Source organism: Hemiscyllium ocellatum, chromosome 20 (assembly GCF_020745735.1).
Source record: "Hemiscyllium ocellatum isolate sHemOce1 chromosome 20, sHemOce1.pat.X.cur, whole genome shotgun sequence".
In the NCBI taxonomy this organism is placed as follows: domain Eukaryota; kingdom Metazoa; phylum Chordata; class Chondrichthyes; order Orectolobiformes; family Hemiscylliidae; genus Hemiscyllium; species Hemiscyllium ocellatum.
Window position 1 is genome coordinate 55486930 of NC_083420.1, and position 19612 is coordinate 55506541.

At 43.1% G+C, this 19612-nt stretch overlaps 1 protein-coding gene across 3 annotated transcripts in view; it reads left to right on the forward strand.

Annotated features, from left to right (window-relative positions):
- The window catches only part of LOC132825531 (inactive rhomboid protein 1-like), a 366299-nt gene that overhangs the window by 141671 nt on the left and 205016 nt on the right, over positions 1 to 19612 (forward strand). For 2 of the 3 annotated variants that reach the window (XM_060840891.1, XM_060840892.1), the window contains exon 3: positions 2164 to 2245. The gene's annotated coding sequence lies outside the window, so the exon portion shown is untranslated. Of the gene's footprint in view, positions 1 to 2163; positions 2246 to 13562; positions 13583 to 19612 lie in introns of those variants that run through there. The other variant, XM_060840894.1, reaches the window with a different exon arrangement.

The following is a 19612-nucleotide window of genomic DNA, read 5'->3' on the forward strand; positions in this document are numbered from 1 at the left end:
AGGAAGGGTTATACCCAAAATGTTGACTTCTCCACTTCCCGATGCTGCCTGGCTTGCTGTGTTCTTCCAGCCTCCTGCCTGTCTACTTTGATTCCAGCATCTGCAGTATTTTTGTGTTTTGTCTCTGATATGGTGAATGTAGCATTGCATGGGAAGAAGTCAGGAGCTTGTGAAAATTTAACATGTATATCTGGAAGAAGCAGATGTCTGTTATCTCGGATTGTCATCATCTGTGCTGGAATGGATGAGTGGGAGGACAGCTGAAGTTAAAAAAAAATAGAGTGGGATGGAGACCAGGGCCTTTGGGAACTTTTACCAATTTGAAAGTGAGTCAGACGATAATGTAAAACACAACTTTCCACAAGTAACTGATAATGCAGTGTTGGACGATGACAAATGACTCACTGACATGAATAACAACCAAACTTCAGAAACTTGGTTCTACTAGAATGGCCATCATGGGTTTTACAAAAACTTACTAATTTTACAGCAGCTAACCAAACTCATGTAAGATGAAGGGGAAGCGGTGGAGTCATGGTAATGTCCTGAGAACTCGTAATCCAGAGTTGTGATTGTTCTACAGTCCGAACCTCACCATGACAGATGAGGTTTGAATTCCAGTAAGCTCTGGAATGAATGGGGGCTATGTAACCATGATTGATTATCCTAAAAACCCATTACTTGCATTTAGAGAATGAAATCCTTACCTGCTCTGGCCTACATGTGACTCCAGACCCACAGCAACGTGGTTCACACTCTGCCCTCTGGACAATCAGGAATGGACAATAAATGTTGATCCGTATGATGAACGAATTTTTAAAAAATGGGGCAGTTGTTGAAATATTGAGAAGGATGGGTTGAAAATAGGCAACTGATTTACTAGAATTAAAAGGATTGATGAGTGTAAGGCAAAGCCTGCTTTTAGACTCCATCAGATCTTTAATGGAATCCATGCAATCTGAATAAGGTCTTCCACTGTTTTTGGGGTGCTTTAACTACATGAAAGATGCTGTTTGAATGTAAGTCATTGTTGAAGGTTAAAAATTGATCCAGGGAATTAACATTTTTTCTTTAGTAGAGCTAGTTCTTGAGCAAATTCAGCACAAAACCAGAAACCATAAGAAATGAATTTTGCAAAGACCTAAAGAAAACATAAGGGGTGAGCTTATAGAGGTTTATAAAATCACGAGCATGGATAGGATCAACAGGCAAAGTCTTTTCCCTGGGAAGGGGGAGTCCACAACTAGAGGGCAGAGGTTTAGGGTGAGAGGGTAAGAGTATAAAAGGGACCTCGGGCAGCTTTTTCACACAGAGGGTGGTTCATGTATGGAATGAGCTGCCAGAGGAAGTGGTGGAGGCTTGTACAATTACACCATTTAAAAGGCATCTGGATGGGTATATGAATAGGAAGGGTTTCAAAATATATGCGCACAATCGGAGGGTCGGTGTGGACTCGTTGGGCCGAAGGGCCTGTTTCCGCACTCTAGGGAACCTAATCTAATCTAAAGTGCTGGCAAATGGGACTAGATTAGGATAGGATATCTGGTCGGCATGGATGAGTTGGACCGAAGGTTCATCTTTTTGACTTTAGTTAGGTAATTGAAAGTTTGTAACAATGGAATTGCTGGAGTTGAGTCCAATATTATGTCAGTTTGAGATGTTTCTGAGCGTAGAGGCAATAAGCTAGCTTGGTAAGGCAGCTGAGCTATGACATGGTCAGGAATCTCGCAGAAAGGTTGAAATCTGAAGTCTTTCTGTACATTTTAATCTGGAGGATTGGAAAAATGAAAGCAGGGGTAGCATTTGGTGAAGTAACAGAATAGGCTAACGAGGCAGAATGCAAAGAAATGACTTCAATCTGTTCCCTGCAGAATGAGAAAGTTTTCTTTTATAAATGCGGGAATGTGTGAAGTTTATTGTTTGACCCATATCCTTCCCCTTTAAACAGATGACACAGCCCACTGTCTAACAGGATGTTTCACATTCTCTGAGTGGTATCTCTGACTGTTTCTGGTCATGCTAGTTGATAGGGTGGGGAGAGTATGCAGAATAAAATGAATTTTTAAAATACCTTGGTTAAGCCGCTGAAAGAAGGAAAGGGTAACTTCAGCACAGTAGTCCAATCCTACTTATTCTTGCTTTTCACTATTTTTGTTTCCTCAGCGTTTTCTCCTTCGTTTCACCTAAGAGGAGTTGGAAAACTGGTTAAACGTGGAGACTTTATCTCGAGTCCATAACTTCAAAGGTATGACATGAATTTCTCACTGCTGCCTTGCTTCAATAAGTGGAGAAAGAGCTCTTCTGAAAGCCTGTTCAGTTAGCTATGGCAATGCATTATCAACGTGCAGATGTTTAATGTCTGATCTTTGGTTAATGTTGAACTTGGCAATCTCGGCCAAGATACTATTACTGCTCCCTGACTGCTTCAGTGCCTTAGGTGTAGGAGGGGAGAAGTTGGTTAACGCTAGTAGTTTTGAATGGAAATGATGAGGTGGTGGGTTTGGCAGAAGTTTTGCATCCCCACGTTGGGCTGATGTAAAGTGGTCCGCTGATTCATTACAATCTGTTGGATTAAAGCCCAGGCAACCGTAGTATGAGGCAATGAAATTTGTACTCCTGTTGATACAAACCGTGTTAGAATGAGGGAGCCAATTACTGCCGATCCTGGAATCTGTACTGGAAACCAAACAAAAATGCTGGAGATCACAGTGGGTCAGGCAGCATCAATAAAGAGAGAGCAAGCTAAAGTTTTGAGTCAAGATGACTCATCAGATTGATCAAGCTTTAGGTATTGAAATATTTTGAAATGTATTGATACATAGCAAACTAAATAACTAGTGAAGCAGCCAATGATTGTATGTAAATGTCTTTACTGATTGTTTGAGTGAGCAGCAACGTTTGTATATTGGATTAAATGATGGCAAAAAAGAAGTGAGTGCTTTTAGATGTACGTTGCAACTTTGCATTTTTGAGGCTTTCTTGTGTAAAGCTGTCAGTTTTCTTTTTCAATTTGCCCTTTGCAAGGATTCAAGTTTTGAGTTGAAAGATTTTTAATTGAGAGGAATAGACTCAGTAATTGCTGGACAGGTCTTAAAAAAAAGGGTCCAAGAATCTGAGATCCTATCATCCGCAAAATCATCCTCGGGAACGGAAATAATTTCCTCTTGTAATAGGAAACTTTCAACGTGGTGCTACCCACTGGGTTATTCTGATAAAACCATTTACAATGAATTCCTCACTTAATATTGTTGTTGTGTTCCTTTTAAAGTACAGCTTTGAATGAATTGATATTAAGCAAATCGGTTTTCAATTCCAAACTGTTGTTAGTTCTATAGAACCTTCCTCAAACTGAAACAGGGCAACCTAAAGTGGGGACTTGGCCTACTGCTCATTTTGCTTGCAGTTTTAATCTTTCAAATAGCATGTGCTTTATTAGGTTGGAAACCATTGGGAGAAGTGATGCTTTGCAAGTGTTACATTGCACCATACTTGAAGCTCTGAGTGGAACTTCCCAAAGCTTATAATGCACTGCACCTTCCTATTTAGGTCAAACTTGCAGGCAAATACTTAGGGCATTAGAAATCCTGGAGGGTCTCCTCTATGTATATCGAGTACATAAATGGCTACCTATTTTCTGATCAACCTGTACAGAGATATTATTACAACCTACTGGAGCAAGTGGGACTTGAATCCAGCTCTCCTGTTCAGAGGTAGGGTCACTTCCACTGCACCATAAAAGCCCTCTGTATGTACAACCTCAGTGTAAATGCATTGTTCTCCAGGAATGAACAAAATTGGTAAATGTTGAATTTGTTTAAAACTTTAGAACAATTGAAATAAGTATCCTTGTCAAATAAAATTGAGAGTATAGATCAGTCAATTTAGAGTCCTGTGTAAAAACAGCAGTTAAGGTTTGATTTTAAATGTAGTTTTAGAATGGTGGTTTGCAAATAGAAAATCCAGGTGTGCTTTGTGTATGATCATCATGGCACTTGTTTTCACTTTAAGAATGCCATACTGGTCCATGTTGAGCACCACTTGGCAGCACTGAGGATGGCAATGGCATAGCCTGTAGTCTGGATGGGACCTCCCATCATGATGCATTATGCTGAGTGAGTCCCAAATGGCATAGCTGGTAGACTTGGTCTGCGGCAAGTGGTGAGAGAACCAACCAGAGGACTTGACCTCCTTCGCACCAGTCTGCTTATCATAGATGGATCTGTTCATGACAGTATTAGTAGGACTGACCACCATATTGTAGTTCTGGAAGTGAAATCTCACTTTCACAATTAGATATCTTTGTGTAGTGTGGCACCACCAACATACTAAATAAGCATATTTCAAACCTATCTAGCAACTTGAAACTGGGCATCCACAAGGCACTGAGGATTTTTATCAGAATTTCATTAAATCACAATTTGTAATCTCCTTGCCCAGCATATTCCCCATTCTGCTGAGCTGGTAGGTCAATCCTGACTCAACAAAGTGTAGAAAAGCATACCAGACACACTACCAGGGATGCATAAAATGAGGTGTCAACCTACAAGACCGCATAAGCAGCAAATGACAGTCATAGTTAAGCAATCCCATGACCAACAGATCAGACCTAAGCTCTGCAGTCCTGTCACAGCCAGTCGTGACTGGTGGTGGACAATTAAGGAGGCCTTGCAAAAATCCCCATCTTCAATGGTGAAAGAGTCCAGTAAATCAGGGCAAATTACTTAACGGAAGCATTTGCAACAATCTTCAGTCAGAAATGCCGAGTGGACGATCCATCTCAGCCTCTTCAGAGGTCCCCAGAATAAGATGCTAGTCTTCAACCAATTCGATTAATTCCGTGTAATAGCAAGAAATTACTGAAAGCACTGGATATTACAATGGCCTTGGAACTTGATTTTCTGGCAATAGTTCTGAAGATTTATGCTTTAGTTTTGGCTTTGTCTCTGGTAAAGCTAATCCAGTGTAGCTACTAAATTGGCATTTTTCCCGCAATGTGGAAAATTGCCGACAAAAGCAGGGTGAATTCAATTGATCCAATCAGTCCAGTTTTAATCATCAGAAAGTGATGGAAGGGAGTCGACAGTACTATCAAGTAGCACGTGCTCAACAATAACCTGCTCATTGACATTCAGCTTGCATATTGCCAGGGCCACTCGACTCCTAACCTCAAACATGGACAAAAGAACAGAATTGCAGAGGTGACATTAATGAATCCACTTAACATCAGGGCAGCGAATGTTTAGGTATGGCTCAGAGGATGCCTTGCAAAACAGGAGTCAATGGGAATCGGGGAAAACTGAGTTGTACTTGAAGAATTTGAAATATTAAATGGGACAGTGTTGAGGAAGAACCCATTAAAGTGTTTAACTTCCTCGGGAAGTGGTGAAAGCACCATGCTGGGTGAAATGTATCCCAGGTCGCTAAAGGAAGCGAGGGACAAAATAGTGGAAGTTCTGACTCATTTTCAAGTTCTCTCTAGCTACGTATGTTGCTAGAAGACAGTAGGGCGTTTTAATGTTTTCTTCCTCTTTTTAAAGAGGAAGATGGAACTAAATTGTCATGGTTAGAAGTCAGTCAGCCTAACATTGATGGAGAAGAGATGATCAGATAAAATTCTGAGTCATGCTGAGGTCCTGGTTTAGGAAGACATGAGTTAATTAAAGGACAGTCGGAATAGATTTATCAAGGGAAGGTTGTGTCTGACTACCTAGAAGAAATAATGTGTTGGGTTGATGAGATTAGTGCATTTGACATAATCTAGTGGAGTTTAGAAGGGCTTTCAACAATGTTTCAATGGCAGACTGGTCAGTAAATGAAAAGCTTGTGGAATTTGTGGGAAAATAGCATTTTGATTCCAAAATTGGTTCAGTGTCAGGTAGCAATGTTGCTGTGGTAGCCAGCAATGTTCCATCTAAGTTGGACAGTGGGTAGGAGGTTTCATGTATATCAGTTTGTGTGCTAATATTGTTTATTTATTCAGTAATGAAATGTGGGTGTCATTGGATAGGCCAGCCCCTTATTTGCCTTCCCTAACTGCCCAGAGGGCAATTAACAGTCGACCACCTTGCTGTGGGTCTGGAGTTACTGTACACACCTCTGGCACAGGTGGGACTTAAACCTGGACTTCCTGGTGCAGGGGTAGAACACTGCTTTTTTTGAAAAAAAAGTAAATTATTTTTCGAATCCAAGTAAAGTTGGTTGATTTTATTCCCTGAAGGGCACGATTGAACCAGAAGGGATTTTACAACAATCAGGAGTGGTTCCATGATCCCTGAGGCTAGCTCTCTCTCCTAGGGTTTATTGAATTCAACTGAAAATGTGTTGCTGGTCAAAGCACAGCAGGCCAGGCAGCATCTCAGGAATAGAGAATTCGACGTTTCGAGCATAAGCCCTTCATCAGGAATGAGAGAGAGTAGCCAAGCAGGCTAAGATAAAAGGTAGGGAGGAGGGACTTGGGGGAGGGGCGATGGAGGTGGGATAGGTGGAAGGAGGTCAAAGTGAGGGTGATAGGCCGGAGTGGGGTGGGGGCGGAGAGGTCAGGAAGAAGATTGCAGGTTAGGAGGGCGGTGCTGAGTTGAGGGAACCGACTGAGACAAGGTGGGGGGAGGGGAAATGAGGAAACTGGAGAAATCTGAATTCATACCTTGTGGTTGGAGGGTTCCCAGGCGGAAGATGAGGCGCTCCTCCTCCAGCCGTCGTGTTGTTATGTTCTGCCGGTGGAGGAGTCCAAGGACCTGCATGTCCTCGGTGGAGTGGGAGGGAGAGTTAAAGTGTTGAGCCACGGGGTGGTTGGGTTGGTTGGTCCGGGCGTACCTGAGGTGTTCTCTGAAGCGTTCCGCAAGTAAGCGGCCTGTCTCACCAATATAGAGGAGGCCACATCGGGTGCAGCGGATGCAATAGATGATGTGTGTGGAGGTACAGGTGAACTTGTGGCGGATATGGAAGGATCCCTTGGGGCCTTGGAGGGAAGTGAGTGTGGAGGTGTGGGCGCAAGTTTTACATTTCCTGCGGTTGCAGGGGAAGGTTGCAGGGGTGGAGGTTGGGTTGGTGGGGGGTGTGGATCTGACGAGGGAGTCATGAAGGGAGTGGTCCTTGCGGAATGCTAATAGGGGAGGGGAGGGAAATATATCCTTGGTGGTGGGGCCCGTTTGGAGGTGGCGGAAATGACGGCGGATGATACGTTGTATGCGGAGGTTGGTGGGGTGGTAGGTGAGAACCAGTGGGGTTCTGTCTTGGTGGCGGTTGGAGGAGCGGGGCTCAAGGGCGGAGGAGCGGGAAGTGGAGGAGATGCGGTGGAGGGCATCGTCGATCACGTCGGGGGGGAGTCTGCGGTCCTTGAAGAAGGAGGCCATCTGGGCTGTGCGGTGTTGGAACTGGTCCTCCTGGGAGCAGATGCGGCGGAGACGAAGGAATTGGGAATATGGGATGGCGTTTTTGCAGGGGGCAGGGTGGGAGGAGATGTAGTCCAGGTAGCTGTGGGAGTCGGCTCGAAACGTCTACTGTCTCTCATTCCTGATGAAGGGCTTATGCTCGAAACGTCTACTCTCTCTCATTCCTGATGAAGGGCTTATGCTCGGAACGTCGAATTCTCTATTCCTGAGATGCTGCCTGGCCTGCTGTGCTTTGACCAGCAACACATTTTCAGCTGTGATCTCCAGCATCTGCAGACCTCATTTTTTTACTTTATTGAATTCAAGTTTCACCATCTGCTCTGGTGGGATTCAAGCCCATGTCCTCAGAACATTGGTGTGAGGTTCTGACATGCTAGTCCAGCGACACAACCACTTGCCTGCCACCACCCCCATTCCCCATTGGCTTCCACTTCCTGAAGCCCCTGACTTTGACTTTGGAGGTCCCTGCAGCAGAAACAAAGAATGGAGGAAAGTTGGTTGTCAGGTATTTCTGTGACTGGAAGGCTCTTTGTAGTGGGATTCTGCAGGGCGCAGGGCTGGCTACTTGCTGGCTATCCTGTATATCAAAGACCTGTAATTAAGTGAATGATTTAAGATGGTTTCCAATGATATAGGCATAGGCCATGTGATTAATAGACCGCAGGATGGTAGCAGTACAGGTTGTTCCCCTATAATGTGACAGTTGTGTTTCTCTGAAACCCCACGCTGTAGAAGATAGCTACGCCTATTCAGTCGAATGTTTGTGTTACCCAAACATCATGCACAATCGTCAATCGCATCATAGCCAATTTGCATTGACGAAGCGCGCATTATACCAGAACGACCTGTAGGCTGATTTGATGGCTTATACTCCTGATAGCCAGTCGATAAGCTAAAAATTCAAAGCCACTCTATTTGGGATCGATTTATTCACAACTTAAACATTACTGACTCCCAACTCTACTCAGCGTGTGTTTATAAGTCTGTTTGTACAATTTTTGGAATGTTCCCATCAACTTCAGTCTTGACACAAAATCAGAATCTGCTGTGAAAACTCGAGTCACTGTGAGGGGACTGTGTGCCAATCTTCTGATCTGGAGTCAGACACCATACTCTTCGGAGTACCCAAATTAAAAATGAGCTGTTGTGTCTCTTTCTTTTCATCAACCTGTTCAGCAATGTTATGACATACCAGTGGGACAGTTTAGACTTGAACTTAGGCCTCCTGGCTCAGTGGTAGGGACAAGAACCCCCAGTACAGGTAGGATGCAAGGATATTTTCTAATCAATCTGTTCAGAGATGTTACTGTATACCTCTGGAGCTGGTGGGACTTGAACACTTGCCTCCCAGTCCTGAGGTAGTGAACCTACCTCTGTACCACAAGTGGGACCCCGATGTAGGATTTTTTTTTCTTTTCATTTAACCTGTTTCTCCTAATCAAACTTTCCAAAGATGTTATTAGATACTTCTGGAGCAGGTGAGACTTGAATCTGGGCCTTCTGGTCTGTGATAGGGATACTACCACTGTGCAACAAGAGGGCCCATCAGGTCTGATTTAACGATATTTTCTAATCAGCACGTTCAGGTATTATTATTACTCACTACCTGAATGAATGATTGGGGCTTGAATTTGGGTCCCCTGCCGAGAGGTAGGGACTCTACCACTACACTGTTAGAGCGCCAAATACCAAATGCTTTGCTCCTGGGTGGTCTCAACCGTTCTGTTGATAGCCAACTGGGCTGACCAATTACACCGCAGGGGCTGGCCAGGTAGGGTTTAAGCAACTGTCCTCCACCTGTATACACTTAACTTTAACTGAAACAATTCACGAGATGGGCAACAAATTGACACGTTGACTTCATTCCATTGGAGTTTGGGGCAATACTTTTGGGGAAGGCTGACTAGACGAGGGAATGAAGGTGGCATTCTTAAAGAGTTGACATCTTGGCATCCACATCTCTGTCAGTGACTGGACAGGTAAATAAAGTGCTTATGAATGCATTTCGGGACACATCCCTTTATCAGCTGAGACACAACTTAAAAGCAGGGAGGTTATGCTAACCTTAACCTTGACCCGGTCACTTGGGATTAATTTGATTATCACTGCTGAACTTTGTACAATTCTGGGTTGCATTATGGGAAGGCTGTGATCGCACTAGAGTGAGTACAGAGGAGATGGTATAGGATGCTGCCAGGAATGGAGAGCTGTGACAAATGGAGAGATTGGGTCAGCTGGGAGTGCCCAGCAGGACTAGCCTCCGTGGAGAGAGAATCTAACATTGTATCCTCCCCAGCGAAAAGGCTGGCAGCGTTCTGTTTCTGCCTCCACAGATTTTGCCAGATCTGCTGAGTATTCCCTGCATGTTGTGTTTTTATTCCAGACTTCTCGTACCACCAATTTTTTAAAAAAAAATAGGCTGGGGCTGTTTGGAACAACCGAGACTGAGTGAAGATTTGATTGGTGTGTATAAACTTTGAGGGGACTAAGGTGAAGTGGATTGGAATGACCTTCTCCATTTAACATGGAGGTCAATAGTTGGAATACCTTGGGTTAAAGTAACTGGCAGGAAGATTAAAAACCTTTTTCAGAGGGTGATGCAAGTCTGGAAATGACTGCCTCGTAAAAGTGGCAATTTATAAAAATTGCCCTTGGCTGAGTACTTGGAATGCTACAATCTACAGGCTGACCAATGGAGAGCTGGAAAGTGGAGTAAAGCATAACTCTTCTTGCCTGATAGGACATTCAGTCCCTCATGTCCATGTGTTGTAAATCTGTCTCTCTCTTTCTGTTAACGCAGTGTTAAATAGTTTGGATCTATAATCCCTGATACAAATTCTAATCACTCACAGGATAAACAATAAGAGTTTTGATCTGTTGTCTATTTTTCCTTTCGTTGGTCTGTTTTTCTCCTTTTCTGGACTGCTGGCCTCTTGCTGCTTTAGTTTCTGCTTGCTTCATGTCAGATAGCAATGCCTCCTGTTTAGCGCAGTGAGCGTTGGTAGACGGTTTGGCAAAGGAGAGGCATTGCAGCCAGTTTAGTCATTCATCTACCCACGGCAATCCACATGTACACAGTTTCCAGGCTATGATATCCTGGTGAGTGATCCCATTTCTGGGCTCAGCCAATATGGCCCAGATGTAAGCAGACATCTAGGCCATAATGTGCAATCAAATTTTGGATTTTATGATTTGAATGGCCCAGCAACTCTCTTACAAATTCCACTAACTCCTTCCTTTTTCTGAGTTGCATATTTCGCAATGTGTCACGTATTGATTATATAGATGCTTATCATGGAATGATCACGCAAAAATTTTTGAAAGCTTGTATATTGTTTTCACTCTTATCTAGTCAGTGTAGTCATTTTTTATCTTACATCTTGGGTAGGTCATTTTTTATTTGTTCATGAGGTAAAAGTATTGCTGGCTCAACCAAAATGTTTTTCCCTTGCTCCTGCTGTGGGTCTGGAGTTGCAAGGTATGTTCTTCTTAGCCCCTACGTTGGGTTTTTGAAGGGGCTGCTCCTCTGGTTTTGGTTGCACTTCGGTCCCATGCTCCTGACCTCCAGGCACCGCATGCAGGGAGGGGCAGGCAGGTCAGAGGGCTTTCTCGTGGGTCTGCTCCCAGGCCTGGCCATCGTAGCCATTGTCAAGATTACAGTGGTGCTAGTAAAGCACTGCAAGTCAGGCAGCATCCAAGGAGCAGGAAAATCAGATGCTGCCTGACCTGCTGTGCTTTTCTAGCACCATTTCAATCTTGACTCTTAATCTCCAGCATCTGTAGTACCCATTTCTACATAGCGGGCCATGAAAGGGCTCGTTCTTGAATGTTTGCCTCTCTTTACAGAGTTAAGTCTGTGCTCAGGTGTCCCTATAGCAGGTGTTATGGATCAGATCAAGCCCCCTCAAAATACTTTAAGAAGGTAGCCCAGACCCTAACCACTTCTTACTTTAAAGGCAAAGGTGAAGTGCTGTGTTGTAGATGCAATGCGACCTGTCAAACTACTCAACAATAAGTAAGACACAATTCATTTAAGCACCGTAGTTAAAAGTGCAAGCAAAGAAAGAGGAATTTAGAATATCTTAACTATATTAGAAACTTAACCAAGTAATTGATACAGTACCTGTTACTAATTAACTATTCCAATATAGTAACATCCCATAAGCACACCCCTTGGCAGAAAAGGAAAATTCAGGCACTGATTCTCAAATGCAGTTCTCCAATCCAGGAGGAAAAAACATCGAGAGAAAGTTCAGAGAGAGTAGCAACCAGAAGGCATTCACTGTAACTTCCAACTCCATTGAGACTCCAACAGCTTCTGATGTGACTGAAAAATCTAAAACCCAGAAATCCTAATCTGAGAGAGCTGGACACATCCATTCTGGCTTTTTTTACAAAAAAACAAGACCTCACAAACTGTTTACTCAAGTGACCTGAACTAGCCAGCTCAGCATGTCTTGTTCAATCTCTTTCTTAAAAGAAACCAGGGCAAAATAACCTCTTAAAGTTACAGCATTGTCACAGGGGAGCACACAGTATATGCTAGCATGGTTGAGGCCTTTAGAGACCAATGGGCACTGCGGGGGTTGGAATGCATCATCAACCTGGATATTCTTTTAATTTCATAAATTTTCCACTTCCTTATACAAGTTTCTATTCGCCATTCATTGGTACTTTTTTTCCATTGCTTCATCAGGGGCTGGTTAAGAAGAGTCAGAGGGAGATTTTCCGTTGCCTCATCAGGGGCTGGTTAAGAAGAGTCAGAGGGAGGTTTGCTTTTGGCTGAGAATTGTGGAGGGCACTTTGCTCTGTCTCTAGTCCCATGCTGTCCCTGTCCTGGGGTGTTTGATGGGGATGGTGTGGAGGAAGCTTTGCTTTCAGTTTGGAAAAGTGAAGTTGCAAGGAGACTAGACCAGGTAAGGGTGGTAAATTTCCTTCCCTAAAGGGCATTAGGAAACCAGATGAGTTTTTGTGATGATCGGCAGTGATTACAATGGAACACCACCTCTGGTAGTGCTGCATCCATAACCCTATACAGTCTCTCCCTTGGTTGCTGAGCCACCCTATAACATGCTCCTGTGTGATAAGTCAAAGCATTCCGTGCTTTGTGTGTGCATACCTCATTTGCGACCCTACAGCACTTGCTTCTCATCAGCATCAGTGTTAAATTAGAGTCCATTTTTGGATTAGCTTCTCCAGGATTGAGATATTCCAAGCTCTTTAACTCTGTGATCTGCCTGTATTGCTTGCAAGACTAAACTTTTCACTGTGCCTCGGTACACGTGACAGTAAATTCAATTCAATTCAGTTTGATGTTATGGTAATCACCAGTAAATCTAAAATTGTGTGCAGGCCAATGTTAATAGCATTGCAGCCATTTGGTGCCACATTAATTCCTGTGTTCTGGAAGTGATCTGGTCTCTCTTTGTGTCTTCCCTTTGAAACCTATATCCTTTCAAAGTTTTCCTACTTCACTGAGAGGCAATTCTGTACTAGCTTGTACAATGTATTTCCTGTTCATAAGGTGGCAAGCTAATCATTCAGAGCAATGACTAACATAGATACAATCTGATAGCTCTGGGAAGCTGGGAGGCTATCCCATTTGCCAGTGACTAGAGGCAAGAACGTGCAGTTAGGAGATTGGTAGAAACTAATGAGGATTTTTTGCATCAAGTTCCGTTCTTTTCATCTGATGTTTGCCTGCTGGTTTTTGAATGATGTCCTGCTGGAAGCTAATACAGAACTAGGGCTTTGCATTGGAAACATTACTGTGAATTGCGAAGAGTCGCCAAAATGAAACTGAACAACATCTGATGGCCAGCTTGCTGCAGGTCTTGCTGTATGTTTGAGAATTTTGTAATTCTCTGGCATTGAGTCATAGGTATAAAACCGAGACAGTGACTGGGTTAAATGTGATTTGTGTTTAACCAACGTCAATTAACCTTCAGGTGAAACTTCCTTAAGCAAGTTATCTGTGTCCAACAGTAGTTTTGACAGTCGAGTTTACTTGATAGACCAGATTCCTGGCTGGAAGTGGTGTAACAATAGAGTCAAGTCATCACATCATCAGTTTGGAATGGGGCCTGAGCAGTAATTTGGAGACAAATATGATTTGAACAGGAGCACCATTCAGCCAGGCTGCAGAACGCAAACTGGATTATTTTATGGGGTTACGCAGTCACTCTGATAAAGTAAGTAAAATATGATCTATGATGTTTACAGAATCTGCACAAAACTAACTGCAAATGCTGTCTGCCTGCATCAGTTTGGAATGAAAGCAATCACATTTGGAGTCAACGGAGTTTTTAGCCATCCAGAAACTTTGTTTTCTGTAAATCTGATTCTAAAGGGTCAATAGCAGTGTATGTATTTAAAAGATAGCTTTAGCAGGTGGCTGTACAATGTGCTTATTCTGTTCAGATACAGTTTCATTATGGGGGTCAAATGCAGGATTGCCACTAGTTACAGGGTTACTCGAAATACTGGCATTGTCATTTTATTTCTGTCGGTTGCAAATTGTGACTTCTGATTAGCTGTATCTCAGAAACTTCTAATTTCACCGATTGTGAACTTAGACTTTTTAGACATTCAATCACAAGTGGATATAATGTTTATCTTTAATATTGTGTATTGCTTCGGCTGTATAGCAAAAATAATTTCCTTTTACTCAGCAATATTTGGAAAGCTTTAATAGCATTATCATAGCACTAGCTGTGAAGTATGTACTTAAGCAGAAGGGCAAGAAGTTGAGTTCTTTCTCTTCTCCCAAGGGGAAAAGACTGTTGAACTGCAAGCCACTGATGAATAGAAGCTCACAGTGATGGTCAATTGAGGTTCAGCCTGGCGGAAACTCAATATCTAACATCAACATCCAAAAGCAAATATTATTGAAAAATATGGAGCTTCATCTTCGATTAAGTGGCTTTGGGTCTAGAATAAACACATGATCTCAAAGTACAGACTGAAGCAGGGTATTGAGTCCAAGTGGGCCAAAAGATTGCCCGTTTCAGTTTGCGATGCCCGTTTTACATTATTTATTAATATGACAGATGTCGGATATTTATAATCTGAGGTTAGAAACTGGCGCCAGAAATAGGGCAACAGGAAAGCAAAACACCACAGCTGCTGCAAATCTGAAACAAGAACAGAAAGTGTTGGAAATGCTCAACAGGTCAAGGAGCCACTGTGGAGGTGCGACCAAATTTTACGTCCCACATGCTCTCTCTTTGAGCTTTCAGTAGATGATACAAAAACATCTACCTCACCTTTTGGCAGTCTCAGGATATAGGCTGATGCTCCTTGCCTGAATGCCAGTAGCAAAATGAATAGCGAGTCAATATGCTCTCGACTTTGGGTGCAACAAGCCAGTGAAGATTAGATACTAATCTCCACAACAAGAGCGTGGGAAGCATTTTTAAAATGCTTCACTAATGTTGTGGCTCCAGCCATAGACTGCAGATGCCACGGTGCAGGATTTTGCAGGCTGGGTTACACATTTCAGACCACTCGAACAAAGTTTATTTTCTTCCCCACACATAAGGGGTGAAATATTGGATAGCTACACAAACTCAAATAGATTCTGCGCTGGAGCAGAGATGCCAGAATCTCAGCACAAGCAAATCCTCTTAAAATCAGGAGAGGGTTATTAAAGCTTTAAATATTTAAATATCTGTTGAATGGGGTCTATTGATATATCACTGTTTTGGAACTAGCCGAGATATATGTTTGTTTCTCTGATCTGTAAGCCACAATGTTGTTCATCAGTCCACCAATTCCTCGATTCTCCTGGGATTCATGTGTCCCTGCATGCATGACCACAAGAGGAATTGTAGTTGTATCGGTTTTGAAATGTGCTCTATCTTGGATGTTTAACCTTGCTCCTTTCTTTATTACTGTTCTTAATGCAGGGGATGCTGCATATCCCTTGTGTTACTCAAATCATCTTCTGTGAGTAGTTGTATAACGGGGAGAGCGGTCACTTCTTGTGAAGCCATACAGCACAGAAACAGACCCTTTGGTCCAGCTGACCATAACCCCAAACTAAACTAGTCCCACCTGCCTGCTCCTGGCCCATATCCCTCCAAACATTTCCTATTCATGTCTTCATCCAAATGTCTTTTAAACTTTGGAACTGTGGGAAAACATCCATCACTTTCTCAGGAAATTCATTCCACATGCAAACCAACTTCTGTGTTTTTCTAAAAAAAACAGTTGCTCCACACGACTTTTTAAAAATCTCTCTTATCTTTAAAAATGCCGCCACTCTTGAAGTCCCCCATCCTAGGGAAAAGAAACCGACCATTAACCCTGCCTATACCCCTTATGATTTTATAAACTTCAATAATGCCATCTTTCAAGCTCCTACATCCTGTGGAAAAAAGTCCCAGCACTTCTTTCTAATTCAAGCCTTCCATACCAGGCAGCGTTCTGGTAAATCTTTTCTGAACCCACTCTAGCTTAATAATGTCTTTCCTATAACTGGGTGACCAGAATTGGACACAGTACTGCAGAAGAGGCTTCACCAATGTCCTGTACAATCTCAACATAACGTCTCAACTCCTGTATTCAAAGGACTGAACAATGAAGGTGAGCATGCTAAATGTCGCCTTAACCACCCTGTCTGTATGTGATGCAAACTTCAAAGAATTATGTACCTGAACCTCTAAGTCTTTCTGTTCTCCAACACTACCCAAGACCCTGCCCTTAATTGTGTAAGTCCTGCCCTTGCTTATTTTACCAAAGTGCAATTCCTCCCATTTGTCCAAATTATCCATCTGCTCCACAATCCATTGATCCAATTGATCATACTGCATCATCTTTAATTTTTGAGTAGCAACAAATTATTTTAAAGCACAAGGGACAATATGACACATGCTTAAAAAAAAATTAACACTGCAAAAGAAAGTGATTTGTTGCCATGTGTACGCCAATCTACAGCTGTAAACACTGTAGAAATGCTTATGTGAATAACCATCAATTAACATTCTTTCCCACATTTTCCAAAAGCACTTTTTTAAATAAGATCAGGTACTTTTGTTCTAATTACATTGAGTAAATGCAGTATTTTGCATGACTCATTGTCCAAAAACATTAACTCCTCCCTTATTCTCATCGATGGAGGTGTCTTGTGCATCAGTGCAAAAGAAAGGATTGAAGGATCTGCAACCATCTTCAGTCTACGTGGATGATTCAGCTCAGCCTCCTTCTGAGGTCCCTGGCATTAGAGATGCCAATCTTCAGGCAATTTGATTCTTTCCTGGTGATATCGAGAAACGGTTGAAGGCATTGGGCACTGCAAAGGTTGCAGGTCCTGGCAACACTGTGCCCAAAAATATTGAAGAATTGTGCTCCAGAGTAGCTGTGTGGTTAGCTCCATCCTGTCACTTACTACATGTGATATCGAGGGAATGTGTGTGCTACCTGAGAGCTGTAACAAAACTGAAGTCAATGGAAATCGGGAGGAACAATCCTCTGGTTGGAGCTGAACCTAATACAGAAGAAGGTAGCTGTGGTTGGAAGGAGTTACTCAGAATGGTGCCCAAGGTACAACTCTTCTGGTGCTTACTCAATGATCTCTGCTCTGACATAAAAGTTAGCAGTGATTTAAGCTATGTTGAGTAATATTAGTAACTTCTTAGATACTTATGGGAAAGCAGCAAGACCTGAACAGCATCCAAGCTTAGGTTGATAAGTAGGGAGTAACATTTGTGCACATTGGCAATGATCACCTCTGACCAGAGAAAATCTGTTAATTGAATCCCCCAGCATCACATCCTGGATTTGTCATTCAGCAGAGAATGCACGGATTAATCATATAAATTCATTGGTAACAGTAGCATGATTCTGCATTAAGTGACCTACCACCTGCCTTGTTTCACCCCCTCATCACCACCAAAAAACCATCAATGAAAACAATACCCACTCCCCTGTGATGAGGCAGAAAGAATATCATGGAATAGTTCACCACTTGATGAGGACAGCTCCAACAACACTCCAGAAGTTCAAACCATCCAAGACAAAACGGTCTGCTTGGTTGGCATTCCAGGAGTGCAATAACAGCCACAACTCTTCCGACAACGCCTTCCAAACCAACAATCTCTACCACTTCACCCTCCTGTCCGACCCAACATCTTTTACCCCTCGCAGATGGAAGTAGGTTTGAAAGGTACTGTCTAAAGTGCCATGGTGATTTTCACCTCTATCCCATAGTCCCATTATACCTCCTTCATTTGGCTGTGTACTGGCTGCACAGCATTATCATCTCCATGTGAGTTAGTTAATATGGGACGAAGATGGTGAATTAAAGTGTAAATGCTTGCTGTTTTGTAAACACGCTCAGGGTCTGTAATGGTTACAAATGGGATTCAACGTTGCACTTGATTATCAAATGATTATTATCACATAATTATTTCATGTATTTTTAGCCTGAACACCATCATGTACTTGAACAAACATACGTGCAAGCATAACTGTTGATACTATCTCAGAATCATTCTAGTTGTCTCTTGGTGAAGGTAAGTTAGGGATTATTTCTCTGCATAACAGGAGTGATTAGACTTGAGATGTAATTAGTTGGATGTAAAGTTGTTTGGAGTTTGTGAAGGAAATGAAAGGTTCTGTATAAATGCATGTTTTTACTTGGTTTGGTTATATCGATTTCATGTGGAAAATCTGATGGTTTGCAAGATTTTCTGAGTCTGAGTTGTGAATGTTTTGATTTGCTTCCTGTGATGATGCAGTGGGTGTGATGACACATCCAGGAATCGTTACATGACTCATTCCCATCCATAACAAACCTTTATTGTAACAGGAGAGTGAGTTGAGGAGTATTGGATTGCTTTCAAGAACAGTCCACTCAGTTTTTTTTATTAATTCACAGGATGTGGGTATTACTGCCTAGGCTGGCATTCATTACTAATCCTGAATTGCCCTGCAGAAAGTGGTGTTCAATTACCTTTTTGACCCACTACAGCTCCTGTGATGTAGAGACATCCACAGCCCTGTCAGGAAGGGAATTCCAGGATTTTGACCAAGGAAGTAACTGCTATTGTAGTTTCAAATCCGGATGGTGTGTGCTGCTTGAAGGGGAACTTGCAGTTGTTGATGTTTCCATGTGTGTGTTGGCCTTGTGCTTCTAAATGGTAGCGGTTAACTGGTTTGAAAGAAGCATTGGTGAGTTGTTACAGTATATGCTTGTGCTGGAACGACTGTGTCCTGGTACTCCTGGTATTGGAGAGTGTGTGGATGGGTCAAATGGGCTGCTTTGTCCTGGACGGTGTCAAGCTTCTCGAGTTGTTGGAGCTGCACCATCCAAGCAAGTGGAGAATACTCCATCCCACTCCTGACTTGTGCCTTTGTAGATGGTGGATGGACTTTGGGGAGTCAGGCGGTGATTACCCACCACAGAATTCCCAGCTCCTGACCTGCTCCTGGAGCCGCAATATTTACAGAACCCATACAGTTTATATTTTGGGCGATGGAGATGTGATAGGTGGAAGGAGGTCGAGGTGAGGGTGATAGGCCAGAGTGGGGTGCGGGCAGAGAGGTCAGGAAGAAGATTGCAGGTTAGGAAGATGGTGCTGAGTTCGAGGGATTTGACTGAGATAAGGTAGGGGGAGGGGAAATGAGGAAACTGGAAAAATCTGAGTTCATCCCTTGTGGTTGGAGGTTTCCTAGGCAGAAGATGAGGCGCTCTTCCTCCAACCATCGTGTTGTTATGGTCTGGCGATGGAGGAGTCCAAGGACCTGCATGTCCTTGGTGGAGTTTGCAACGTATGGCTGCAAGTGTGGAGCGGAGGATCCGGAGGGAGGTCTGTTGCTGGAGGCTTCGGATTTGTTGTAGGTACTGGATTGTCCTGGTTGGGTCCAAATTTTGTTGGTCGGAATGTAGTCCGGATTCCGTGCGGGATCAGTCGGTTCCGTAGGCAGGTGCTGAGGAAGGAGATGTGGCTGTGGTAGCGAGTCTGTTTGAGAACGTGGCTGAAGAGCTTCTGTGCAGAGGAGATGACCTGGGGTGTGCAGTGAGAGAGGGACTCACTGAAATCCTTGTAGAGGGAGGAAGAGAGCTTCTTCAAGGAAGGCATCCTTGCAAGAGGATTCGCAGTAGGTTAAAATCTTCGAGGAGAAAGTGAGGTCTGCAGATGCTGGAGACTGGAGAAATCTCCTTGTGGACTGGAGAAATTTGAGTTCATCCCTTGTGGGCTGGAGAAATCTGAGATTTC